Here is an 11425-nt window from a genome sequence, read left to right as displayed (position 1 = left end):
ATAAGTAGCTCCTGATGGTGATCCTCACGACTGAGGAAACAGGGATCACCCAGGGACCTTTACCCATTTCCTTCTTTGCCTATGATTTGGGGGAAAGGGTTGCCTCCCTAACATTTAAAAACCACAATGGCCAATGTTCCTCTGCCACCTCCAGTCGGGGACATCAGGTGGCCAAAACACATTCTTCCTCATGTATACAAACACAAACAGCCCCACGCTAGGCAGCAGGTCACCCTATCTCCAAACGGGATGTCCTTTTTAGCAGAGATTTATTTTTTAAATTCTTAGTGCCATGAAGTGATTCAGTCTTCGATTTCCAAGAACAGGTGCAGACGATTGGGGAGTCTGTGCTATTCCAATTGGCCGTGGCAGGAAGAGAAGAGTCCTCTCCACAGGCCCCATTCCCACCCCCAAGGTGTACCAGTGACACACAACACATTCCAATGTGAAATACTAACAGTAAAACAGTTTGGGGTTGGGGTTTTTGTTTTGTTTTGTAATTATCATTATTAGGTTCTCTTTGACAGCTAGTGGCTTTCAGCTTAGAGCCTGTACAATTGAAAGTAGTTTACTAGGTTGGAAGTAACGTCAACAACTAAGTTGTTTAGAAGCTGCTGTCTCAATCAAGTCATTGGCATAGTTCCATAGTTTCAGAATTAAAACAAACATATCAACAGTATCCTGCTATTCACTGGAATCTCTAACATGCTCTGTTTACATTGATAAATGCACTTAAGGAAAAGAAATTAAAGCTCATTTTAAAGTTAATGGACTTTATTTCCCGTCGTCTCCTTTTAAGAACAAGTCATAATAGATTTTTATTGTAATTTTTCAACTCATTTGAGCTCCCTACGCCCCTTAGAAAGTGAACTTTTAGTCGAGTGAACTGAGACTAGAAAGGTCAAATGACTTGCCCATTATTGCATAGATACTAAGTAGGAGGGAGTTGAACTCAGTTCTTCCGACTCCCAGTTAAGCTGTCATTACATTACACTAAGCTGCTTCTTTGAATAGGTATCAATTTTTCAATGAATGTTTGTTGATTTATTCATTTATTGTGATTTGAACCCTTTTGAATGCTAGAACTCAGCTTCCATGAACTAAGAACAGCAGCCATAAAAACAGCTCAGAGGTCAAAGTGTGGGTTGGTGATTTGGCTTAAATGTATCTCAGTCTTGTCTCACCTTTTCCCAAAGAAGCCCATCATCCTGTACTTGGATGGTTTATTTATGTACCCGGGCCTGGGCCTTGGAGGCCAGAGACACAACTGGGCAATGGTGCCAAATACAGAGGTTCCAGGCAGTGGCATGGACTTCCTGACTAGTAAGTTTCTGGCTGGCAAATCAAGCAGTCAAGGAAAAGTCCAGAGTTTGTTTCTTTCAAAGTTCCCCATTGGAAGTTTGTAGATCATGATAAAGATAAAGTTCAGGAAAAAACCAATCTTTGGTTGTGGATGGGGCAACTGTCACAGGGCACCTACCTTACCTTGATAACGAGAGCCCCTTCTAACCTATGTTCTTAATGTAAACAAGACAAGCCACAGCAGTAGTTAGCCATCTTACATTCAGGGATGCCACAAATGGAAATGGCCTTTTCATCTTAGAAGGTTAAAGCTGGAAGGGACCGATGGCTAAGAAAAAAGTTTCATCCAATAATAAGCATCATTTCACAAATGGAATAGATTCAATGGCATTCTAACCTGGTGCCAAAGCTGGGCCTTGAACCCAGTGCTTTCTGCATTTTCTATCTCTGCTCCTGGATTTTATCTCCATTCCTCTCTCAATCAGATAGAATAAGGTTGAAGTTGTCCCATTTTCTTTGTAAGCTCTGGGTGCTACGTAGACTGAGTTGTCCAGAGACGGGACAGGGTCAAAAGGTAAGATGGGAGCTGGTGAATGATTTACACCTTCCCCTCTTCTGTAGGGCTACACCCTCGGTCACTGGCCCTAAAGGGACAGATGGCCTTGCTCAGCAAACTGAAAGTCATTAGAGGATTGGGACTTTGGATATCCCTGATTTAAAATGGACCTAAATGCTTTGACAGAGGTGGAATTGTTTTTAATCCTATTAAAAACTGTCAGCAGCTTTTGACCTTTTGAATAAGGTCCAGATTTCTTTGCCTGTGTAAGCTGGTCCCAATTATGCTTATCTCATGCTCCCCTTTTTATACCTAACATACATAAGCCAAAGAGATCCTGTGCATCCTTTTTTATCTCCACTCCTTTACTCAAGCTATTCCTTTAATATTAAATGGTCTTTTCTTCCTCTTCATACTTTTCAAAGTTCAACTCAATTTCACCCTTGTCCAGGCAGCCTCACCACTCCAGTCCAAATGATCTTTCCCCCTTAGAAACACCTAAGTGTCACAATGCATAGAGACTAGACCCAAGTCAGGAAGACTTGAATTCAAGTCATTAGCTTTGTGATCTTGACCAAGTCACAATCTCTGTCTTGATTGTAAAATAGAGATGTACCAGCACCTTCCTTCCAAAGATATCAGGATTAAATGAAATATTTGTGAAGTGCTTTACATTGCCTGGAACATCATAGGCACTATATAAAATACTTGTTTCCTTCTGACTTTATTCCCTGGGTGAGCACTCATGGTTTTGAATTTTTATTCAGTTACCCAGTTCTAAATGTCTCATTTCCTCAAATAGACTTAGAACCCCACCAATTTTTCCTTCCAGAATGCCCCCAGCACAGGGCACAGAGAAAATAAAACATCAATATATACTTAGTATTATGGATTTAGAGATGGAAAGAATCTCAGGTTCAGCCTCATCATTGTTCATGAGACTCATTTGCCCAAGGCAGGGCCAAATTTCAGACTTGGGTCCATAAACTTCAAATCTATTATTTGTTTTCTCCATTGTTCAGTGCTATTACCTTGGTTGAAGATTTTATGTGAGGTTATCTTCTAGCTAATATATCCCAAGTGTAACCTCTGAGGTGAAAGAATCTGTGAACATGATTATTTAGCTGGGTTGTTTTTTTTTAAAATAAAAAGCATTATACTTCTAAAAAGTCAACTTAAGCAAGTTGCCTTAGGACTGGAGATGACTAAATGTGATGTCATTTTTCTAAGAGACAAAGGCAAATTCTTCAAAATACATGCTAATATTCTTGTTTTTAAAAAGAATAATTATTGGGGTTATAGGAAGGCAAAAGGCAAGAGGTTGAAGGACGGCTTAGTATCACAATTGTACACATAAGAAACATGAAGAAAGGAAGTAAAAAAATTTTAAAAGCTTTTAAACATTGGAAATAAAAAAAACATTCAAATGACGAAAAGAAAGTTCCAACACAATGAAAAACAAAGATATCAGAAGAAAAAATATACAAACAGAAGTACCAGAAATGAAAAACAAATTCCATAGGATATAAAGGATATACAATGAAATGAAGAAAATGAGCTGAACTACCAAGAGATGAAATAAGAGACTGAATGCAGTTAAGAAATTTTAATCAAGAAGATAATGAAATTCAACAATCTGTAAATATCAATGGGAAATAAAATTGTGATGAAAAGCATTTATTCAGAGCAGCTAGGTGGCACAGTAAATAGAGCACCAGCCCTGAAGTCAGGAGGATCTGAATTCAAATATGGCCTCAGACACTTAACACTTCCTAGCTGTGTGACCCTGGGCAAGTCACTTAATCCCAATTGCCTCAGGGGGAAAAAAAGAATTTACTCAGATTACAAAATGTCAGGAAAAAATTAAGCACAGGAAATTACACATCTAGAACAAGATTTTGGATTTAATGATAACAAAAGTAAAACCTAATTACTATAGTTCAGAAGACCATATTTTAAAAATTCCTTAAAAATTGAAAAAGAACAAACATCCATAAAATGCAGGAATACTAAATTCAGTTTGCACAAGTATCACTTTGAAGCTTTAAAACTATGGTTTCTTAATAGTTAAGATGGGGTTGTGGAGGTTTGTAGAGAAGCTTAGTTCTGCAATATATTCTCCAGCAAATATCTGAATATGGCCCCAGAAAGACCAATGCTAAAGGAAACAAAAATAAGTTGTTCCATCCATCCCACAATTACACAAAAAAGGTGATCAGAAAAGGGTGAAGGATCAAACCAGATAGGTCATTGCCTGCTAAAGTAAACAAAGAAGGGACAGGAAGAAGACCAGAGAGGATGTCATTGAAGAAACAAGCAAATCGCAGGAGTCTGATTAGAACCTAACAGAGATGGAAAAGGGAATAGAGCCAACACAAACTCCTTCAAATAGACGAGATAGCTATTTATGGATGCTGTAAACCAGCACTACTTCCAGTGACCAGGTTCTTGAAGCCAGATGCCATCAGAACACAGGTAAGAGATAAAAATGCCCCCATTATGTGCCCAAGATCCAAGTAATACAAACACACAAAACCATAATGGGAGACCAGGCCAATTTGACACCTGAGTGCCACTGTTGCAGAGGACTGCAAGAGAAGCCTAAGACAGTCTCCAACATCATTCTGAATTATCAGAGACTCCTCAGCAGAAGCAGAACCAACTCCTGCTTAAGGATTGTGCCGATGAGTACCAGTGGTCTTGTGATGGAGAGAGCCATCTCCACCCAGAAAAAGGACTGTGGGAACTGAGTGTGGATCACAGAATATTTTCACTTTTTTTGTTGTTTGCTTGCATTTTTATTTTCTTTCTCAGTTATTCCTTTTTTTTTAATTTTATAATTATAAAAAATTTTTTGACAGTACATATGCATGAGTAATTTTTTTATAACATTATCCCTTGTATTCATTTTTCCAAATTATCCCCTCCCTCCCTGTACTCCCTCCCCTAGATGACAGGCAATCCCATACATTTTACATGTGTTACATAGTTATTCCCTTTTTGATCTGATTTTTCTTATGCAGCAAGATAATTGTATAAATATACATAGAAGAATTGCACATATTTGACATACAGGAGATTAAAGAGGGGGTAGGGAAAAAGGAGGGAGAAAAAATTTGGAACACAAGGTTTTGCAAGGGTGAATGTTGAAAACTATTCATGTTTTGAAAATAAAAAGCTTAAAAAAAAAAAAAAAAAAGATTTAACTCAAGCTTGGAGTCACAGTGATGGGCCACTAAGATAAGGCCCAAATACCAGCCCCTTCATCTAGACTAACCACAGCTACAGCATCCAGACTACAAAAGAGACAGGGCCAAACAAGTCTTATCTAACCCTTCCAAGTGTGCCAGAGAGGCCTGACCCAAACACTAAATCCTAAAACAAGAACTGAAGCTGAAAACATAAGTAAATGGAAGAAAACACCAAACACAATTAGCACTATGAAGTAAAAAGAGATTAACCCAGAAAAAAATCCCACAATTGCAAACAGGCCTTCTGAAGGGTTTTAGTTTTGGTTTTAGTTTCAAATGGTTTAGCAGACACTATAAAATAGATAGAAAAAAGAAAAGAAAAAAATGAAACTTTGGGAGGAAAAATTTAAAAGGAGAATAAATGAGATTGATGAAGATGACAGAATAGAAGGAAGCAGTAAAACCTAGCTATCTCCCACAATTGTTCCAATAAAGATCAAAGAAGAATACCAGATCAAGTAATGACTGAGGAATCCAAGGAGAAACCAAAACAAGAAAATTTTTTTCGGCACAGAATAGCACATATCCAGAAATAGCCAAAGAACTGCAGGCATTTGAGAATTCATCCAGGAAGGACCATGCATCGAATTCTAGCATAGACCTTGGGGGGTCCTGTGGTGCTGTGTACCACATAAAGAAATAGTGTTTCTCTGTGCTCAAAGGCCTATAAAACTGCATACCCTTTAATCACTACTGGGTCTGTATCTCAGATCATAAAAGGGGGGAAAGTACCCACATGTACAAAAAAATGTGGCTCCAAGCTTGAATTAAATCTTTTTTTTTTAACTTTTTATTTTCAAAACATGCATAGTAACTTTAATTCTTGGAAAAGTCTGATTGTCAGAAATAACTTCTTCATATTAAGCTTAAATCTGCCTCTGATAACTGATAGTTATTGGTCCTACTTTTAATTTCTATAACTACAATCAATTAATTTATAAGAATTTAATGGGCACTTGCTATATGTTTGATTATGTTGAACTCTGAGGAGCTTATATTCTATTGATAGAGACAACTATGAAAATCAAGGCAAAATGAATACAGAGTAGAAGGAAGATGACAATAAAAAGGAGAGGATTAGGAAAAGCTTCTTGGAAGAGATGGAATTTCAGCAGTCTTAGAAAAGCCAGGGATGCTAAGAGTAAGAAAAAGTAAGAATAAGAGAATGCTAAGAGTAAGAGAAAGAAGTTAAACATTTAGAAGTAGAGTGAGTGAGCACCAAACAAGTGAATTAGGGAATTTTGATTCCATGATTTGAAACCAGATGAAGTCCAATGAATGAATAAAATAATTATAGTACTATTTTAAACAAAAAAATTTGTTTTTGTTTTTTTCTGTTACAAAAAAATGTAACATTACATGGATAAAAGGACCTTTCTGAGAAGATTGAGGGGAAACAGGAGAAAATGGAGGTAGAAACACTTCTCCATTTCCCTTCTTCCAAAGAGGGATTATTTATAAGCAAAGCAAACTTCAACATGGGAGGATTAAAAGGAAAGAGAGGAAGAATAAGAATCTCTAAGTGTTGTCTGGGCAAAGGAAAGAGAAAAGAGAAGAACAGAAGTAGGTTGCATCAAGCAACTGCAGGCTTCTTACTCACCAACTTCCTCTTTGTGAAGGAGTCCAGAAAGCAAAAGAGAGAGAAAAGTATAAAAGAACTAGATGGAGGGAAATGCACAATTATTATGACTATGAAAATGAATGAAATTAATTCATCCATAAAATTAAAGGGGAGAGCAGAGCAAATGAGAAAGCAAAATCTAAACAATATGCTGTTTACAAGAAGAAAAAATCCCTAAAACATCAAGACTCACACAAAGTTAAAATAAGAGGCTAGAGTAAAATGTATTATGAAGGAGAAATTAAGAAAATTATGAGAAATATTTTTCCTAAAATATGTGTCAAGGAAAACAAATAGAATAGTTGAATATTTACAAAAATATAAAATGACTAAATTAACAGAGTAAGAAGTAGAGAATTTAAATAACCCAATCTCAGGTTTCAAAAAAAGTATTAAATATGTCATAAATAAACTCCTGAAAGGGGGAAAAAGATAGGGCCAGATGGATTAATAAGTGAAACCTATCAAACATTCAAAGAAAGTGTTACAGAAATTGTTTGCAAAAATAGCAACATACAGATCCTACTGGATTCATCCTATAATGTAAAAATGGTCTTAATACTATTATGAAAGCCAAATAGATGAAAGAAAACTAAAGATCAAGTAGCCATGTATTAAGGTACAGAGATATAGTAAATGGGAAAAACCAAAAAGAAGAGATAGAAAATACATTGTTTACACTTCATTTGTTGTTGTTTTGGTCATGTCCAACATTACTATTACTATACACAATGTTCTCCCAATTCTCATTTCACTCTGCATCAGTTCATACAGGTTTTGCTATGTTTTTTTCTTAAATCACTCTCCTAATCATTTCTTATAGTACTCCATCACAATCATATGCCACTATTTGTTCAACCATTCTCCAACTGACGAGCATCATCGCAATTTCCAATTCTTTGCCACTGGAAAAAAAAAAGCTGCCATAAATATTTTTGTACATATTTTTTCTTAATCTCTTGAGTACAAACCTAATAGTGACATTAGAGGTCAAAAAGCATGAAGAGTTTGATAACCCTTTGTGTGTAGTTCCAAATTGTTCTTCAGAATAGTTGGACCAGTTCTGCAGACTATCAAGAGTGTATTAATGCACCTATTTTCCCTCATTCCCTACATTTGTCACTTCTGCTAGATGTGATGTGATACCTCAGAGTTACTTTAATTTTTATTTCTCTAAACAATAGTGATTTAAAGCATTTTTCATATGACTATAAATAGCTTTGATTTCCTCTTCTGAAAACTGCCTCTTTATATTCTTTGACCAATGGCTCTTTTTTTAAAAAAAAAATTTGACTCAGTTCCCTTTATATTTAAGAAGTTAGTTAGGCCTTTATCAGATTCTATCAGAAAAACTTTCTGTACATTTTTTAATATTAACTCCTGGTTTATGGTATCTATTAGCAAAATGTAGTTTCCCTGATTCTCTCTTTTAATTGTGAATAGTAATATCATTTACACCATGTTCTGAGAAACTTGCATCCAAAATTTTGTTGTTTTTGTTTAGTCATGTCCAACTCTTCATGACCTATTTCAGGTTTTCTTGGAAAAGAATAATTTGCCATTTCTTTCCCCAGTTCATTTTATAGATAAGGAACTGAGGTGAATAAACTTTAAGTGATTTGCTCAAGGTCACACAGTTTATAAGTGTCTGAGGATAAATTTGAGGAAGATGAGTCTTCCTGACTCCAGGCCAGTGGCTGCATTATACTAAAAAATCAAGTCTGCCCATTATAGTGGTGACATTATTCATTATGGTTCTTGAGTTTATAAGCTGACTTTTGCCCTATATGTCTAAACAAAGGTTGGAGACTTGGGATGACAGACCTGTCTAACTGAATAGACAATACTCATACTTCCTAGCTCTTCTTTTCTTTATTTTGGTTAAGGAGTCTTGTGAGTTGTTGTTGTTTTCAATTTTCAATGAAAATTAAATTTTCAATTTGTCTGACTCTTCATGGCCCCATCTAGGGCTTTCTTGGCAAATATACTGGCATTGTTTGTTATTTCCTTCTCCAGCTCAATTTACATATGAAGAAATCAAAGTACATGAGCTAAGTGACTTGCCCAGGTCACACAGTAAGTGTGAGGAAGATGTGTCTTCCTAACTTCATGTCCAGCACTCTATCCACTGCACTACAAAGCAAGCAGAATCAAGGAGGAAGCCATTTAATGCAGGAAAAAACAAACTCATGCAATACAAAATTGAGGCTAGCTACTGACAGAAAACCCCAGAGGTCTACTGGAGGATCACAACTTTCCTAGTTCCAAGGAAATACCAGTGGAAAGAAGTAGAGCAACTTCAAAGAGGTGAGAACCTGATAAAGAGTTAGAACAAATTCTCTGACCCCTTTCAGTTCCTGGCAAAGATAGCTAGTCCCTTTCCATTTATCCAAGTAGCCAAATAAACTTATATCTTCCTTGTCTTTTATTTTTAATAATTTTACTTAACCATATAAAAAATCTGTTGGCAAGCATAAATTAGAAGCTGTGCATCATGTTTTGGTTTTATTTAATATTTTATTTTTTTCCCCAATTATATGTGCAAAAATTTTTTAACATTCTTTTAAAAAAATTATTTCCAAATTCTCATCTTTCACTCTCATTTGAGAAAGCAAACAATTGGATATAGCCTATAATCATATTTTAATTATTTGTAATGTAACAGGGGGTTGGTGTATAGGCAAAATGTGCTTAGTTAATCCAATCCCCACTTGGAAGTGTCTAGGGAGCCTGCTAACAGAAAGATATGATCATGTACAATGGAAGGACCTTGTGTCCTGATTTGGAGCCTACACAAGCACTAGATAACTGCCTCTACTTCGCTGATCCCGTGGTGAGAAAGAACCTTTCTTATTGGTTGTGAATCCCAAAATGGGACACATTCAAAAAGCACCAACCAGTCAGAGTAATTCTCTTGGCCACTATTTAGGGGGAAAAAAGCAGGGCTAGGAAAAGTAAAGCTTCTGGCCCTCCCCATCTTAAACTAACATGTGATTTGTGAATTCAGCTCTCTTTTCTTTGCTTCTTTGTATTGCTTTTTCTTACTCTCACATAAAGAAACATGGAAAACAACTATAACCTAGCTTCAAAAGGAAAAAAAAAAAAAGGTCAGAGTAGACCAGATGTCTAGGAACCACAGTCCATGCTCAGTTTTTTCTATTAGCCCACCCAGAACTGAAACCATGAGAAGCTCAGTAGAAAGACCCTGAAAAATTAACTAAGCAATCCAGAAGCAACAACAGCTGAGATAAGAATGTATCCAGTGGCTCTGCCATATTTGACAAAAACTTGATGGGATGTGTGCTACATAAAAACTACTTTAATTTTTTTGAGTCTACTCTCCCTAGAGACTAAGGTAGTACAGATGTTAGAAGGAAATGTTTGCAATTCTGGAATTGCTATATCTTCACAATAAATATTCTTTTAAAAAAATTTATTGCCATTAATTGGCTAAGAGAAAATTAACTAATTACTTATGGCTAGCATTGGGGGGCATGTATTAGAGTGGGAGCTAAAACTGATAGCATTAGAGAAAAGCTACCTTTTTTCTAGGCAAGTCTGAGTACATTGTTCCCTCAAGGTACTCTTAGAAGCCTTGGTGAACTATGTAGTCAGACTTGCTCTGAAAGGGAATCCAGAGTCTTGCAACAATTATAACAAATTGCAATAAATAAAAGATAAAGAAGAGAGGAAGATGGAATCTCTTTTTTAGAGAAAGCATCCCTTGTTTAAGATCCAAGGCCAGACTTAGGGACCAGAGCTGTTAAGGAAAACTGGGGGCTCTGGTAATAAATTTATAAACTTGGTCTAAAAATTTATAATTGAGATATTTAGTTTTTAAAATATGATTTCTGACAGAAGAAATATAATGAGACATTCATTTTTTAAAAAAGTACTCTGTAGTTGAAAAGACAGTCACATCTCCAGGAAAAAAAGCTAAAGAAGTAGCAACACATTCCTGAAGCATGATCATACAGGTAATTTGGTTTAGGGCATGATAGACAGTTCAGTCTGCCTTTCTTATCAGTGCCACCTAGTGGTCATATTTGTATGTTACAAATACTGAACTTTTGAATATTTTATCAATAACTATCTGTTGTATTTTTATTATATGTTCATATGTTGTTAAAATGATAATGCTTCATTTTGTTCTAATAAAATCAAATCTAATAAAATACTTTTCATAAATTATTTTGTTAAAAGTATGAGGTGGACCCAATCTTTTTTTCTTTTTTTATAAAAAGAAAACATTAGCTATATAAAAATTGAAAACTACTGGGTTAGTGACTGCTCAATTTGACTCTATGAAATAAGATCCATGGCTCAAGTTGCCCCCACTAGAAACTTTGACCTTCTTTCTATGTCTTCTGTATTTTAATTAAAACTAATCACAAAAGTAAACTGTGTATAGATATTAAATCATAACACTAAAAGGAATAAAATCAGAACTGGCATTTCCTTGAAAACCAAATAGCCTCCATTCTTTGTCACAATGAAAGACCAATTCCAAGAATTCAGTTCTTCATGTTAGCCCTTTCCATGGAGTTCAACACCAGGGATTTTGCATTCATCACAAAACCTACCAGAAGAGGTGATTCAGAAACTTAAGCCAACCCATGATCATTGAATCTATGCAATCTGATGAGATGACTAAGCAAATTATTATAGAGGGAGAAGAAAATAGAACTCAGGATA

Source organism: Sminthopsis crassicaudata, chromosome 1 (assembly GCF_048593235.1).
Source record: "Sminthopsis crassicaudata isolate SCR6 chromosome 1, ASM4859323v1, whole genome shotgun sequence".
NCBI lineage: Eukaryota > Metazoa > Chordata > Mammalia > Dasyuromorphia > Dasyuridae > Sminthopsis > Sminthopsis crassicaudata.
Note: the sequence above shows the minus strand (reverse complement) of the source record.